Source organism: Phocoena sinus, chromosome 16 (assembly GCF_008692025.1).
Source record: "Phocoena sinus isolate mPhoSin1 chromosome 16, mPhoSin1.pri, whole genome shotgun sequence".
NCBI lineage: Eukaryota > Metazoa > Chordata > Mammalia > Artiodactyla > Phocoenidae > Phocoena > Phocoena sinus.
Window position 1 is genome coordinate 55,249,692 of NC_045778.1, and position 17,585 is coordinate 55,267,276.

Below are 17,585 nucleotides of genomic sequence, written 5' to 3' on the forward strand. Positions count from 1 at the left end.
TATTGGATGCTATGTAAATGTAAAATACTCTAACAATAGTAACTGAGACAGATGAGAAACTCAAGGAGGCAAAGTTACCATTTTGAGTTTAGCTCTTTATTGATGGGCTGAGTGATTTGGAAGAGACAGTGTGGCTCCAAAGCTAAAGAGCCCACAGGGATTAAGAGGGCAAAGGTTTGAATCTCAGTCACAGCAGCAGCTCTGGCGACCCCAGGCAGGAAGCTTCCTTTCCCTGGACCTCAAATTCTCCCCATGAATACTAGGATTAATTTCACAAAACCGTCTCCCAGGGATGTTAAGCCAGGGCTGCCATATGTGGTTTTACAGACTATGCAGTGCACAAGGGTGCCAACTGAGGGGGTAAGTGGGGGCTGAAATGTAGCCCACACTCTGCTCATCAATCTGTGCACCCTGGTGATGGACAGGGTCCACCTGGAGAAAGGGACACTTTATTCTAATTTGCACAAAGTAGTATATGGGCTCGTAGAGGCCCTGTGTGAAGCAAGGTGATAGTGATAGGGCACAGAGCTCAGCTCATAGAATGGCTGCATTTATTCAACACCCGGTTTCTGAACACCTACTATGTGCCAGGCCCAATCTAGGGGCTGAGGATATGGAGATGAATGTAAACAATTTCTGCCCTTGCGTCCTCTTTCCTTCACCAGCCCATCCTCCCCTAACGTTCAATCATCAGCAAGTCTTGTAGACTCAAACTGCAAAATATATGTCAAGTCCACTTAACTTTTTTCTTTTCTTTTTAAGTCTTTAAAACATTTTTTTTAACTTAAAAATATTTTTATTTATTTTTATTTTTTAGCTGCGTTGGGTCTTCGTTGCTGGGCGCAGGCTTTCTCTAGCTGCGGCAAGCGGGGGCTACTCTTCGTTGTGGTGCACAGGCTCCTCACTGCGGTGGCTTCTCTTGTTGCGGAGCATGGGCCCTAGAGTGCACGGGCTTCAGTAGTTGCGGCATGTGGGCTCAGTAGCTGCAGCACGCAGGCCCTAGGGCCCGCGGGCTTCAGTAGTTGTGGCTCTCCGGCTCTAGAGCACAGGCTTGGTAGTTGTGGCACATGGGCTTAGTTGCTCCACAGCACGTGGGATCTTCCCGGACCATGGATCGAACCCGTGTCCCCTGCATTGGCAGGCGGATTCTTAGCCACTGTGCCACCAGGGAAGTCTACCACCCACCTTTTTCACTGCCAGCCCTTCATTTTATAATTTCTTACCTAGACTACTGCAGCAAATGGGCTTCTACTTCTACTCTGGTCTTCCAAACAAAAGCAAGAGTGACTGTATAAAAATGTCAATCAGATAACATTACCCCCTTGTTTAAACATTTTGTTGGCTATAATTTAGTCCAGGGTCCTCATCATGTCCTCAAGGCTGTGCACATCTGGTCCTAATTACCTTGTCACGTCATCTGGATCACTCAACCCACACTCTTGCCATCTGTATGAGTCAGGGATTCTTCACAGAAATAGGAACCGATAGGATATATATGTATCTCCTACATATGTGTATATAAATAGGATAAATATATATCTCCTATATAGCTGTATATATGTATGTGTGTGTATATATGCATATATAAAAGGAGATTTATTGTGAGGAATTGGCTCATGTGATCTTATTGAGGCTGAGAAGTCCCATAATTTGCTGTCTGCAAGTTGAAGACCCCAGAAAGCCAGTGGTGTAATTCCAGTCCAAGTCCGAAGGCCTGAGAACCAGGGAGCCGATGGTGTAAATCCCAGTTTGAGGGCAGAAGAATACCAACAGACTGATGTCCCAGCTCAAGCAGGCAGGCAAGAAGGGAAGGACTCCTCCCTTTTCCCTTTTTTATTCTATTCACACCCTCAGCAGATTGGGTGATGCCCACCCACATTAGGGAGGGCAAATAAGCTACTTATCTGAGTCCACCCACTCAAATGCTAATCTCATCTGGAAACATCCTCATAGACACACCCAGAAATAATGTTTGATCTGGTCACTCAGTGGCCCAGTCAAGTTGACACATAAAATTACCTTTCACACCATTCCACAAAACTGACCATACTGTCCTTCAAACAGCCTAGCTCATTCTTTGTGTGGTCTCATCCCTTTGGCTGGAACACTGATTCCCTGGTTCTCCCCTTGATCATCTCTTTCTCATCCTTCAGTGCTCACTGGAAATGTCACCTCCTCAGAGAAGCCCTCCTGGACCACCTTGTTAAAGTAGCATAGTATTCTATGTCCACCGCCACTCATTGCCAGTATGTTCTACAACAAAGCAGCCCAGCTCAATTTGTAAGCACACAGTTCTTTGTTTACATTCTGTCATATCTGCTAGACTGTAAGCTCCATAACAGTAGGGACCATGTTTGTTTGTTCTTCACTGTAAATCCCTTCAGCATTTTGCTAGTCTCAGGTGCACAGTGATAAATATCAAAAAATATTTGCTAAATGAAGTCGTTACAAAGAATTTGTCTCTCACATGGGAGTAATCACTACAATACAGTGTAGAGATGCATTTTGAGACACAGGCAGTGATATGCTGGTAAACTGATGCTCAAAAGCAAACAAACAAACAAAACCCCCCTGATTTGTCATTTGCTGATTTCCATGGTGGTGTAAATACTCCCATCACAGCTGATTTCAAGTTACCAATGGTTTAAAAACGGACTTGTAATATTCCTGAATATTAAACAGCTTTTCAAAGCTGGAATGAGCTGGCTCTAGCCTATCACTGAAAGAGAGGTCAGCATGGGTGCAATGAGAACCCAGGAAAGAACAATTAGTTCATCCTGGGAGAGCTCAGCAAAGGCTTCCTGGAGGAGGTGACACTTGATTTGTGTTTTGAAGGTTGGGTATGTTGGCTCAGGCCCTTTGCCTCCAAAGTGGCTAACACAGCCCTGCTGCCAGTAGCCCATGTTCAAATGTGCCTGGCTCCTCTACTCAGCTAGCTCATCTCTGCTTGCCCGGGAGTTATCACCTGACGTAGTCCAATCCTCAGAAAATCCTTCCATGAGCCTGGTATTCTACTGGTTTGCTTCGAATGCAGCAGAGTAAGACAGAAGTTAGTCAAGGGAGAAAGGGAAGGGTTTTCCAAACAGAGGAACAATTTATGCAGTTCAGCATTTCGGTAAATCTAGAAGTATATAGGAGGCAGTGGGAGGAGATTAGCTCCTGACAGGCTTTGTTTGATATGCTGATTCACACCATAGGGTGGGTGGCAGAGGGAAAGGGAAAGGAATTGATTACTTTTCCTGCATAATAATTCCTGCATAATTCACAGCTGGTAATTGTGGGGTTTTGTTTTTGTTGGTTTCATTTTTTTGGTATGGGATCATTTGATTAATATCTATCTCTTCCAAGAGACCATCAACTCCACAAGGGCAGGGACTGTCTTGTTCACTATTATTTTCTCAGTACTCAGCACAAAGCCTGGTATATAGCATCAACCAAATACATCTTGCTGAATGACTGAATTATCTGGGGAATGTTTAAAACATGCCGATATCCACCTACCCTGAAATAAGATCTGCTATAAATCTCTCTTCTCTGAACCTCCGAACCACAACATGTGTAAGGATGGAGAGTAAGTAGTGGGGCTGGTGTCCATATTTTGTAAAAACCACTTAGGAGATTCACTTCCATTTCTCTTCCCAAAGCCAATCAAGTGGATCCTTTAAATGCTTTAACCAAAAGTGTGATATGATTAATTTTTGCTGGCTGCATAAATAGGCCTGATGGCAGTAGGGAGGACTCAAGAGGTGCTGAAGTGCTGGGACCAGTAAGGAAGCCCACACTGTGACCAGGTAAGAAATGAGACGGGTCTGAGTTAAATCTCTGGCAGTGGTGTGAAGAGGGAGCAGATTCAAGAGATACTCAGGACATAGAATCTACACAATTTGGTGCCCATTTGGACATAAGTGGATGAAGGAGTGAGACAGAGGGAGGAATCTAGGTTGAAGGTTGGAGTGAATATTAGTGAATAGGGAGGAGGGAAGAGTCACTTTGAAATTGCTACATTTGAGATGCCTGTGGGACACTTAAATATTAGTGTTCTCCAAGAATTCTTGTGAACACTAATATTTAAGAAGCAGGTTAGAAAAAGAATTGTTGAAGGAGACTGAGAAGAATGACCGGAGAGGAAGAAGGAAAACCTGAATAGTGTCAGAAAATAAGTGATAGTGTCCAACAGCGTCAAATGGTGCCTAAAGCTTAAGTTAGATGACATGAGTGGTGGCAACAAGACCACTTTCTGTGGGGGCAGAAGCTGCTGGGTAGAGGACGAAGGAAGCGGAGACAGCAAGTTTAGACTAATTTTTTCAAGAAACTTATCTGTGGAAAGAGGAGGGATGGTATGATTGAGCTGTATGTGAGGAGATTTGAGCCCGTTTACAGCTAACAGGTAGGGGAAGGGTTGAGCAGACGGGATCGCAAACATCTGCCCTCTCGCGCCACTTTGACTGCCTCCTCCTCCCACGTGACCGGGAGGCGGCCCGCGGAGGCCGGCCTCGCGGAAACTACAGCCCCCAGAAGGCCCCGCGGCGCTGGGGGGGGGGGCGGAGCTGAGGCCTGGCGTGCGCCCCGACGGCGCGAGCGGAAGAGCTGGAACTTTGAGGAGGCGGCGGATGCGGGGATCGACTGTGCCGCCGGTAAAGATCCGCTGCGCGTCCTTGTCCCTCCCTCTCGCCGCACACCAGACTGGGGCTCGTTGCTTCCACTTCTTTCTCCACACTTGGCACAAGCTTTCTTTCCCCTTTGTTATCGGTGTTTTTCTTCTCAAGTGAGGCGTGGGGCCGGCCCCCTCCTGGGGCGGAGGTTACTGGGAAGCTCCCGCCCTTCGACCCCAGCGGGCCCTGGGTTGCTGGGGACCCTCTCAAGGCCCTTTTTACTTCCCAGGGCTGCGTGCTCGCTTGGGGCCCTCTCCCCAGTTACTGTCTGCGGAGGGGCCGTTCCTTTCCTGGTTTCAACAGGTACTGAGCGGGGACGTGGCGACCCCTTTCTCTCCCCAGGGGTACGGGGCTGTGGACGGCGGGGGCCGCCCGAGACGACCCCGGGGCTGCCGGCGATTTCTCTGGAGCGAGTCTGCCGCGCTGCCAGGGAGCCCCGGGCTGTCGGCTGGGAGTGAGCAGTCTAGTAGAGAGGGTGTACTTCCTGGTTTTCTTGGGCCGCCCTCGGAAAACTCCAGGTCCGATTTTTAAAGTTTTCTTTGTCAGTAAAGCCTCCTCTCAGGGTTGAGTAGGGAAGAAGCACGGGATTTGGAATCTGACGTGCTGGGAGGAGTTTCGGGTATGTCACTTGCTAGATTTGTGGTCCTTTGTAGCACATTTACCGCAGCCTCGTTTTCCCAGTCCGAAAAATGGGGGTAATCGTCTTTGGCCTGCCTGCCTTGCGGTGTTATGGGGTTCAGCAGAAGTGACATGAGCGAGAAAGCACGTTTCAAATACAGCAAGCTCACTGTCTTTCTGTCTACACACACTCTCACTCTCTCTCTCTCTCTCTCTCTCTCTCTCTCTCTCTCTCTCTCTCTCTCTCTCTCTCTCTCTCTCGCTCCTCTTTTGCTTTGTTATAGCCGTCCTTTCCTCAGTGCTACACAGGTACGAGTATCCCAGAGAGCGCTTAATGTTCCTCACATGCGCTAAGCTGATGCCTGTCTCCAGATGGTCTGCTGTCTCTTCCCCGTTTTCAGATACTGCTTGTACTAAACCTAGCTCTGATTGTAATACGGTACCCCTATCCTGTGTATACTAGCTGAAACAAGAAATATTGGGGTTATTTTCACCTCCCTAGGTATATGTGTTCAGAGTCTGTGTTACCTTACAGTTAGAATTCAGAATCTAAACAGCCAATATTCCAGCCTAGTTTTTATTCTGGCTGTTCAGCTCTGAGACTCTCTATTTTTCCCCTTGTAGAGAGAGAGGATTTTACAAACAACTTTTTGTGGGTTTGGAGATATAGTAATGAGGTAATCTTGTATTTATTCTGCAATCATTGGTTGAAGAATACCTGAATGTGGTTCTAAAAACAAAGAGGATGGCAGTACAGTGACTTAGTTGAATATACAAAGTTGAACAAATTTGAGTTCAAATCCCAGTGCTGTGACTTCTAGTTTATGACTTTTGGCAAATTATTTCTCCTCTCTAAGCCTGTCTACTAATTTCTAAAATGGAGATGATAGCATTTACCTCACAAGGTGTCTGTCTATAAGGATTAAATGAGATGTGAATATAAAGTAGTGTTGGAGTGAGTACGTGCTCATTATTTTGTTGCTGTTGTAATTGATGACTATGATGATGGTAAAAAATGACGATGATAATTTTGGGTAAAGTATTTTCTTGGGATTCCATTTCTTTTTTGTTGTTGTTTGTAAAATGAGGATAGTTATCCTTAACTGATAAACTTAAAAAAAAAAGCTGTAAGTAGAAGTGCTCAGATTGCAGGGTTGTTTTTTTTAAATTTTTTTTTTTTTTTTTTTTTCGGTACGTGGGCCTCTCACTGTTGTGGCCTCTCCCGTTGCGGAGCACAGGCTCCGGACGCGCAGGCTCAGTGGCCATGGCTCACAGGCCCAGCTGCTCCGTGGCATGTGGGATCTTCCCGGACCGGGGCACGAACCCGTGTCCCCTGCATTGGCAGGCGGACTCTCAACCACTGCGCCACCAGGGAAGCCCTCAATTTTTTTAAGCAATTGCATTTTATCTAAAGATTATATTAGGCTATGTTTTACTTTTAGAGGTTTCCAAAATGCTCATGTTGTTGGGGTGTGCTGTTGGACTGGTGCTTCATTTGTAACCCATAGTAAGAATGCAGTTTTCTGTCTGAACAGTTATCTGTGTTTATGACTTAGATATTGACTATTTACTAGGACAGAGTTTTTGTTTTTTTTTTTACATCTTTATTGGAGTATAATTGCTTTACAATGTTGTGTTTCTGCTGTACAACAAAGTGAATCAGCTATACATATACATATATCCCCATATCCCCTCCCTCTTGACCCTCCCTCCCTCCCTCCCTATCCCACCCCTCTAGGTGGTCATAAAGCATTGAGCTGATCTCCCTGTGCTATGTGGCTGCTTCCCACTAGCTATCTGTTTTACATTTGGTGGTGTATGTATGTCCATGTCACTCTCTCACTTCGTCCTAGCTCCCACCCCCACCTTGTCCTCAAGTCCGTTCTCTATATCTGCGTCTTTATTCCTGCCCTGCCCCTAGGTTCATCAGTACCGTTTTTTTAGATTCCACATATATGCGTTAGCATACGGTGTTTGTTTTTCTCTTTCTGACTTATTCACTTTGTATGACAGACTCTAGGTCCATCCACCTCACTACAAATAACTCAGTTTTGTTTCTTTTTATGGCTGATTAATATTCCATTGTATATATGTGCCACATCTTCTTTATCCATTCACCTGTCGATGGACACTTAGGTTGCTTCCATGTCCTGGCTATTGTAAATAGAGCTACAGTGAACATTGCGGCACATGACTCTTTTTGAATTATGGTTTTCTCTGGGTATATGCCCAGGAGTGGGATTGCTGGGTCACATGGTAGTTCTATTTTTAGTTGTTTAAGGAACCTCCATACTCCATAGTGGCTGTATCAATTTACATTCCCACCAACAGTGCAGGAGGGTTCCCTTTTCTCCACACCCTCTCCAGCATTTATTGTTTGTAGATTTTTTGACGCTGGCCATTCTCACTGGTGTGAGGTGATACCTCATTGTAGTTTTGATTTGCATTTCTCTAATGATTAGTGATGTTGAGCATCTTTTCATGTGTTTGTTGGCAACCTGTGTGTCTTTGGAGAAATGTCTATTTAGGTCTTCTGCCCAATTTTGGATTGAGTTGTTTGTTTTTTTGATATTGAGCTGCATGAGCTGCTTGTATATTTTGGAGATTAATCCTTTGTCAGTTGCTTCATTTGCAAATATCTTCTCCCATTCTGAGGGTTGTCTTTGTCTTGTTTATGGTTTCCTTTGCTGTGCAGAAGTTTCATTAGGTCCCATTTGTTTATTTTTGTTTTTATTTCCATTACTCTAGGAGGTGGATCAAAAAAGATCTGTCTGTGATTTATGTAGGACAGAGTTTTACAGAGCATTTTTTGTTAGTTCCCCATCCTCCCCACCTTTCTTTTTTTTAAAGCCAGAGTATTTGACTGTAAAAGTTCATTCTAGTGGGTAGTGTCCAGAAGATTTGGTGACCGTCATTTTTGAAAGTGGAAACACTTAGTGACAGGTGCTGATGGTGGCACTGGTGTGTGTGTGTATCTGTAAGGAGTGAGAGTTCAGAGAAACCAAGGAGGAGTGCCTAATAGAGAAAACTGATGTGTTGGTCAAAGCAAAGTCTTAGAGTTAAGAATTGAAATGTTTACTTTTCATTCCTTCAGATGCTGTGTTGACTACAAGATGTCTGCACATGCAAATGTTTCCTTTACTGTCTTTTTTGATGTAGTTTTCCCTGACTCTGCTTTGCCAGTTTCATCCTGACCTATAGTTAAGAATCAGCAAGATAACTATTTTTTTTTACTACAGACTTGTGTATAAACTATGACAGTAGAGAGTCATTTCCATTAAAATCTACTTTGTGTGCTATAATGTGTTATTTTTTCCTTTATGTCTTAAACATTTTTGTTCTTGATTGGTTTTTACTTGAGTTTTTGGAAGGTAGACCCATTTTCAGGCTTAGTGAAAGATCGTATTATTACTATATTTAATTTTATTATTATATTTTTTCTTACAGTCATGAATTTTGGTGATACATATATATTCATTCCCAAAATGCTTCACATGATCACTGTATTTTTTTGTTAGTCAAGGTTAAGTTTGTTGACTGTGACCATTGAACCCTGAGAAACAGCAAAATTAATTGGCTAATAATTTTGAATCTGTGACCCTGTCCTCATTAGCTCCATAAGCTCAGTGTTCACAAAATATCTCACCAGAATGAATGATAAGACTGGTATATTGTTGATTTGGCACCTGTGCACTCATTAGATATAGTAGAAGTAAATGAACTAGTGGCAGAAGTACAAGTATATATTTTTAATTATAAACCTATAATACAAGACTAGCCGTCACACTATGTATAAAACTGGTGACCTGTAGGATGATCTTTGACAGTCACTAACCTGAACTATAATTTAGACGTTTCTTTTAGTTGTTGAATTGTATTGGTTGCAGGCTTCCCACCCACAGGAGAAGTGAGAAGAAATGGAACTAGGCTGTTCATGTCTTGAAGGGGAACCCTACTTCTACTATGCCACCCACCGAAAATGTGCTCTTACCTAGTGGGGAAAAACATTTAGAGTGTTCTGTTAATGAGCCCAGTAGGATGGATGAAGCCCCGGTAACTCGTAAGAGCTTATTGAATTACAGAGAAATTCCAGTTGTCAGAGGTTTAGATAGGAGAGAAGTTATAGGGTATTGCTTTGCAGTGGTAAGCCTGCATTTGAAGAGGATTTTCTCCTCTCAGTAAAAACATGGACCAGTTTCTACCAGTTTGTGGTGTGTATTTTTCACGATCTCATGCTAGCCTTCTGTCTAGTTTTTCATTCTTCCAATTTGCTCTTCAGTTTCATTACTATCTATTGTCCCTCCTGTATCTCTTTTTTTTTTTTTTTTTTTAAGTCAAACATGGCTGGTTTTGGACTAGGGATAAAAACAGACAAGCAGAGAAACACTGTTGGAAACAGCAGGTTCTGGTGTCTAGTATTCTGAGGTTCCCAAATAACACGGGTTAACCTGTGCATATGATAATGGATTTCTGGAATGGGCAAGTGGCTGACAGTTCATGACTGTTTAACCTGGTGAAGAGGCAAAAATATGGGCAAATGGTGTGTGGTGCTCCTTAATATCAGGTTTGCCTCTAAGGAAAAAATATGTGTAGTGTTAATACTGGCTTGCATCTGGGCTGCTTCAAGTTCTTTGCCACGGAATACCAGAAGAGTATTAAAGAAAGAAGGGAAGCACTTGGATTTAAATCTTCACCTCTCAAATTTATACCAATAATCCTGTTTGTTTTTCTTTATCATCTGTAAAATAGAGTTAATAATATCAAGCCTGCTTATTTATAAAGATTAGAGGGAAAAGTTAACAAGAATTTCTTGGAAATGGGGTAACTATAGGGGAGAGACTTATAGAAAGGCAGAGTCTGAGAGGGGAAAACACACACACTGGGGTGGGTCACTTAGGAGAGATAGAAAGAGGAATACACACACACCAAAGGCAGAGAGTTAGGGTCAGTCAGAGATAGAGAGGGGACATTGGAAACACAGAGGGACAGTCAGACTGAGGCATTTAGAGTTAGAAAGAAGGGTAATCAGAGATGTAGAGAGAAGGGCTGACTTAGAAATGACAGGTGGATGCAGGGAGGGAGCTGGAGAAAGAGAGACTATGAGGGGGAACAACCAGGAGGGCATGACCAAGAGATGGGAGCTTATTGAGTTAGTTTTTGTCTGTTATTTGGGGAGATCTTGTAGACATTTGTAATTAGCCAGGAAAGGGAAGAAATGCAGATATTAATAGTAAATCAAGTAACATGTTTATGCAGTTTTTATTACACTAAAATTTTCCCTTAAACACTAACTTTATTTTGCATATTAAACATATAAACACCAAGCCAACTTTTGTTACAGGCTTGTTGACTACTTACTTGACCGCTTCATAGTATAGTTTAAACACATTTTAAAAAATGAAATAAAATGATTATTTTCTTTTTTAGAAATATTTTTTCTTAAAAATATCTAATATATGCTTACTGTAGAAAACTTGGGAGATCCAGAAAAATTTAAAGAACAACAAAACTCATAATCTCGCAATCTAAGCAACACATAATGAGGCCTGCATTTTTCATGTTTACTTACAGTCTTTTTTTTTAGGTATTTATTAAAGTTCTTCTTTCCTAACAGAACCAAAAAGCTGTTTATAAGTCCAAAATCATTTTTTAAAAATTAATTAATTAATTTTTGGCTTCGTTGGGTCTTCATTGCTGCATGTGGGCTTTCTCTAGTTGTGGCGAGTAGGGGCTACTCTTGGTTGCGGGCTTCTCATTGTGGTGGCTTCTCGTTGCACAGCATGGGCTCTAGGCGCACGGCCTTCAGTAGTGTGGCACGCGGGCTTAGTTGCTCCGTGGCATGTGGGATCTTCCCAGACCAGGGCTCGAACCCGTGTTCCCTGCATTGGCAGGTGGATTCTTAACCACTGTGCCACCAGGGAAGTCCCCAAAATCATTTTTAAATTAACTATTTGTGGTGGAGTTAACTTTATATTCCTATTTTGGCACTTAGGTACTTCCATAAACTGTAGTATTTGTGTACCTATTTTTATTTCCTACCTCCCTAGGTTAGATTAATAACTAGGCTATCTGTTATTCATATTTGTGTTTTAGACTAACCAAGTGTCTTACATATAGTAAGTACTCAGAATATATTTGAGATGAATTGTTAAGTTCTCTAATTAGAAACTTTCCTATTTAAATAGTTCTGTCCAATTTCTCATCGGCAGACTGGATCTTCCTTAATGTTGAGAAAAGCTTGATTTTAGGCTGTGTGTGTGTGTGTGTGTGTGTGTGTGTGTGTGTGTGTGTGTTTAATATGAAGTTACTGAACTAGGAAAAGGGTGCTTTTTCTGGTTAGCTTTCGTTATGTAGCAAGCTACTCTGAAATTTAGTGATGTATCAATAAAACAGCATTTTATTATGCTATGGATTCTGCCAGAATTCAGACAGGGCAGTGTGGAGATGGCTTGATGAACCTTAGCTAGAAAGGCTTGAAAGCTGGTGGTAATTTTGTGGCTGGAAACTAGAATCTGGAGCCTTCTCCACTCATGTGCCTCATGATTGAAGTTGACTGTCCCCTGGAATACCTACATATGGTCTCTCCACATAGGCTAATTGGGCTTCTTCACAGCATGGTGGCTGTGAAATCTTTGACATTGAGTTGTACGAGTTCTTCATATATTTTAGATATTAACTCCTTATCGAACATATCATTTGCAAATATCTTCTCCCATTCAGCAGGTTGCCTTTTCATTTTGCTGATGCTTTGCAAAAGCTTTGCAAAAGCTTTTGAGTTTGATGTAGTCCCATTTGTTTATTTTTGGTTTTGTTGTCCTTGCCCAAGGAAACAGATCCGAAAAAATATTGCTAAGACTGATGTCAGAGAGCATGCTGCCTGTGTTTTCTTCTAGCAGTTTTATGGTTTCAGGTCTTACATTTAAGACTTTAATCCATTTTGAGTTTATTTTTGTATTTGGTGTAAGAAAGAGGTCAAGTTATATTCTTTTGCATGTGGGTGTCCAGTTTTCCCAACATCATTTATTAAAGAGACTATATTTTCCCCACTGTGTATTCTTGCCTCCAGTGTCATAGAGTAATTGACCATATAAGTGTGGGTTTATTTCTGGGCTGTCTGTTTTGTTACATGGTCCGGTCAATCTTTGCAATTCTTCGCATTCTACTAGATGAACTGTATGTTGAGGAATGCAAAATATAGCAGTATCTATTTGAGGTTATTAGGCCTTCATGGAAGAGGAGGATCTTGAAGGAAGTGATAGAATGACAAATTGACTTGAGAGGACAGAAGAAAATTCCACATAGGGTGATGAGACGTTAGAAGCCAAAAAGTACAATATATGTGAACTGAATGAGACAAAAAGGGTATTTTAAAAATATTGCACAAATGGAAGGTTTGATTTTACTAATGATGATGAGTAGTAAAGAGATGTGATTTGTCAGGTTTACATGTCTGTGGGGGTAATGAAGAATTAATGGGAAGCTTTGAGGCTAGGCTGAAGAACTTAGATTTGATCCTATAGATGATGGTATTTTTGTTGAAAGTCATATGATTAAAACAGTATTTGAGAAAGGTTGTCCTGGTAGCTTTGTGGGATAACCTCAAGCAGGGAGTGGCTGTAGGGTATCTCAATAGGACAATCATGGAATAATATGGAAATAGAAAACATGATAGCTCTTGTGAAGGAAGAGGAATAAGAATGGGGTTAGAAAAGCTGAAAGAGTCGGAATACCTCAAAGTTTTGAGCCTGACAAATCAAGTGTATTGTGGTGTCTTTTTTTTTTTGCGGTACGCGGGCCTCTCACTGTTGTGGCCTCTCCTGTTTGCAGAGCACAGGCTCCGGACGCGCAGGCTCAGCGGCCATGGCTCATGGGCCTAGCTGCTCCGCGGCATGTGGGATCCTCCCAAACCAGGGCACGAACCCGTGTCCCCTGCATCGGCAGGCGGACTCTCAACCACTGCGCCACCAGGGAAGCCCCAGGTGTCTTTTTTTTAAAGATCTATTTTGATGTGGACCATTTTTAAAGTCTTTATTGAATTCGTTACAGTACTGCTTCTGGTTTTTAATGTTTGGTTTTTTGGCCTCGAGGCATGCGGGATCCTAGCTCCCTGACCAGGGATTGAACGTGCACCCCCTGTATTGGAAGGCGAAGTCCCAACCACTGGACCACCAGGGAAGTCCCTGTTGTGGTGTCTTGATAATGACATTATCTGAGAAAGGATCTCAGATAGGTCTAGGGAGAAAGATAATGAGTTCAACTGCTAATACAAGTTTTAGGTATTGGATAATTTGAGTGGCAGTTGAAAAAATCTGGTGCTTTAAAAATAAAGAACTTAATAATATAAATGAATGCTGTCCCTTTGAAAGTAATCCATTTTTAAGACCATGCATTTATTTTAGCAAATAAGTATTCTTTGGAATTTGTCTTTTGGAACTGCTTTCAGAACCAGTAGAACCATATAAGAAAACCAGGCTCATTACTTGATGGTCATATCTTTTGTGCCCAAGAGTATTATCTTGCTTGATCACTCATCTGATCTACCATTGTTATTTCTAAGTGATATTTCACACTTCCTAAAAGTTAATCTGCAGAGACATGAAATTTATTACCATGGTGGATATTTAAATAACTGTCATCGTTAATGAGGACAACCTTAAAAAGCTGTGACAGCATCCTTAGAAAAGGTGCTAGTGCATGCTGGTTAAGAGGGTGGGTTCTGGAAGCCTAGATTTGAATGATCTCTTTAGTGCATTAGTTCTGTGTATTGAGTTACTTAACTTGTCTGGGTCTCAAATGGTGATAATATGCCCTACTTCATAGGATTATTGTGAGGGTTAGCTCTTAGAACAATGCCTGGCAAATATTAAGAGCTCAGTAAATATTAGCTGTTTATTACCATCACAACAACTACCACTACTGCTACCACCACCACTTTGGCTATTTATCTTTTTTGTTTTAAAAATCACTTGTGTTCCTGTTTAATTATGTCTTGTACAAATGGAATGATAGACAGCTGGAGATAGAAGTAGAGCTCAAATAAATGATCAGACATATAGTGATGAGGTTTTATAGAATGTTTGACCTAGAACTTAGTGAGAGGAGAGCAGAAAAGACCAAGGATGGAATATTGGGGAATATTCATAGTAAGGGAGTGGGAGGCAGAAAACGAGCCGGCAGAAGGGCAGTGGAAGATTGTTTAGAGAACAAAAGAAAACAAGGAGTGTTCATTAGTATAGAGGTTATATTAATTAGGATTAGACTTGTTTGCAACCAAATAACAGAGACTTAAGCATGATAGATTTCATTTCTCTTGATGTCATGAATTCCAGAAGTAGTCTAGGACTGTCATGGTGTCATGTTGTTGCTCCACTGTGCATGGATTCACTTGATGGTCTAAGATGGCTGTTGGAGTTCCAGCCTTTTCATCCACGTTCGAACCAACAGAAAGGAGGAAGAGAAGAACATATCTCCCTCCCTTTAAGGATACTTCCTAAAAGTTATATGTACCACTTTTGCTCATATTCCATTGGTCACATAGCCACATCTTCCTGCAGGAGAGGTTGGGAAATGTAAACTATTTTGAACGGTCAGTGCCTGGGAGGAAAAAACAGGAACAATAAGGATAATCCAAGGGTAGCTAGATGAGGACTATCAGGTAGATAACAGAGTTAATTGTCTTTAGGATAGTTTAATTCATTATTGGTAATCCTTGATAAGAGTTTCAGTACTTGGCGAAACTATGAGTATGAAACTACTCTTATCAGATTGCATCAACAGTACTTTATTTTTAGGGTATAATCCCTTCATGAATCCCTACTTAATTAGGATTATCAGTCTCTTATAATGAAAAAGATTATGGGTATGTATATATACGTGTGACATATACATGTATATATCTTCTCACTTAACATTAGTGTTTGCCAGAATTTCTTCATATGGCAGCAGCATGCAGTAAAATTGATGATAATTAAGCCTCTGATATCTTTCTTTATTTGTTTTCAGCTTCTAATTTACCTAGCCTTCTATCCACTCTCCAATTTGGTTGTTTTGGGCCACTGTTTTTAATCTGTCTCTGTCCTTTTATATTACCACTCTCTCTCACTGCTGTTAATACTTCCCAAAATAGATAAATGAGCATATTTAATTAAATGTGTTATTTGCACTGTCCTGATCATTAATCAATTTGTAAGTAACCTACAATCTTCCTAGTATTACCATGATTGAATTCTATCCACTAAATTGGTAATTATTTGCTTTAGAGTTTTTTTTTTTATTTTTAAAGCTTCTATATTTTGTATGTTTATGTTCTTTTAGTGTTGGAAATATGACGGTCTTCTAACAAAAAGGAGACTATGTTTTCCCTAGGATTTTTGTCCCTTTCAATTGAAAATGTTTTATTTTTATATGTTTGAATGATGAACAATATATTTAAGATAAGAAATTCATATGTTGCTATTTATATTTTGTCAACAGACATATAGTTTAAAATAGATGTAGTTTAAAAAGGGTTTATAACAAAATACAGTGAATAGTTACTGTGTCATTCCTGCCCATTCTCTCTAGTCCTCTCCCTAAAGGTAACCACTTTCAATTCCTTAAGCTGTTCCTTCTGGCATTTACAAATCTCCGTATTTTAAAATAATATGTGTGTAATGCTGTCTTTTGATTCACCAATTTATTCATTATATGTTGTGTTTCTGTTATGATAAAGTTTTATTGTTCTTATAAATTTATTTATTTATTTATTTATGGCTGCATTGGGTCTTCGTTGCTGCGCGCGGGCTTTCTTTAGTTGCAGCGAGCAGGGGTTACTCTTCGTTGCGGTGCAGTGACTTCTCTTGTTGCAGAGCACGGGCTCTAGGTGCGCGGGCTTCAGTAGTTGTGGCACGCAGGCTCAGTAGTTGTGGCTCACGGTCTCTAGAGCGCAGATACAGTAGTTGTGACGCACGGGCTTAGTTGCTCCGTGACATGTGGGTTCTTCCCAGACCAGGGCTCGAGCCCGTGTCCCCTGCCTTGGCAGGCGGATTCTTAATCACTGTGCCACCAGGGAAGCCCTGTTTTATTGTTCTTAAACCACAGTCACCACTGCTACTCCTCCCCTGGCCTCCCAGTTTCTGTTACAATATTTGGTTAAATCAAATAGTTAATGTTGTGTTTACATTATGTCTGTGCAAATTTTATTTGCTTATAGTGTCTTAAATAGTGGCCTCTAAGTGCAGTTTTCCACAAGGTAAGTGACAGTAATCTGTCATTTCAATTTTTCTTTCTTTTTTAAAAAAATTCTTGGAAATTTCTCTTCTGGAGACTTTCTTTGTCCTCCTGTCTGAGCCTACTGTTTGGGCCTGCTGCACAGCTCTTTTCCTGGGATGATTTTCCTTTGTTGTCATCCTTAGACTTTTCTCTGTTTTGGGTATGATTCCCAATATTGTTGGAACTCTTATCTTCATTCTTCATTTACCCTCTTGCTTGAGTGGAGCACATCCTCTAGTAGTTGTGTTGTATTAAAAAGATGGTACTATGGCGGAGAGCCTGGGGATGACTGCCTTCAACATGCCTGTCTCTGTCACAAAGCTTTAATCTGAAATGGTTGCATTCTACTTCTAGTTCACAGTTAGCATCCTGGAATTCCCATTCACCAATATTCCTTCACTTCTCTCTTGTGTTGGATATCCTGTTTTCCATATCCCGTGTCTTTCTTTGTTTTGATTTATGTATTTGATTTATGTGCCAGGTACTGTGCTAACATCTTTTTTCTGTTTAGTTTATGTTGACATTATTTCACACTACAGAAAATTACAAGAATGAACAAAAAATTTACCCAGATACCCCAAATGTTGCCACTTTACTGTATTTCCTTTCTCCGTCTCTTCCCCCCAACCTGCCATATTTGTTTCTTGAACTGTTTGAGAGTAAGGTACAGACCTATTCCCCTGTGTACTTAAATACTTCAGAGTACATTTTCTAAAAACAAGGACATTCTTGTATGAATGCACAGTACAGTTGTCAATATCAGGAAATTAACATTGATTTAATATTATTATGTAGTCCACAGACTTTTTCACATTTCACTCATTGTCCCAATAATGTACTGTTTTATAGCAGAAGGAAATTCTGGCTCATGAAGTGTATTTGGTTGTCATGTCTCTTTAGTTTCCTTTAATCTGGAACATTTCCTCAGTCTTTGTTTTTGCATGAGATTGACATTTTTGAAGAGTACAGGCCAGTTAATTTGTAAAGTGCTTGTAATTTGGGTATATCTGCTGTTTTCTCATGACTGGATTCAGGTTATCCATTTCTGGCACAAGTACCACAGGA

General features: G+C 41.2%; 1 protein-coding gene across 8 annotated transcripts in view; it reads left to right on the forward strand.

Annotated features, from left to right (window-relative positions):
- The first annotated feature begins 4,538 nt into the window (after positions 1–4,538).
- The window catches only part of R3HCC1L (R3H domain and coiled-coil containing 1 like), a 76,535-nt gene continuing 63,488 nt past the window's right edge, over positions 4,539–17,585 (forward strand). For 4 of the 8 annotated variants that reach the window (XR_004346140.1, XM_032607910.1, XM_032607907.1 and 1 more), the window contains exon 1: positions 4,555–4,634. The gene's annotated coding sequence lies outside the window, so the exon portion shown is untranslated. Of the gene's footprint in view, positions 4,635–4,675; positions 4,956–17,585 lie in introns of those variants that run through there. The other 4 variants (XR_004346139.1, XM_032607905.1, XM_032607906.1 and 1 more) reach the window with 3 other exon arrangements.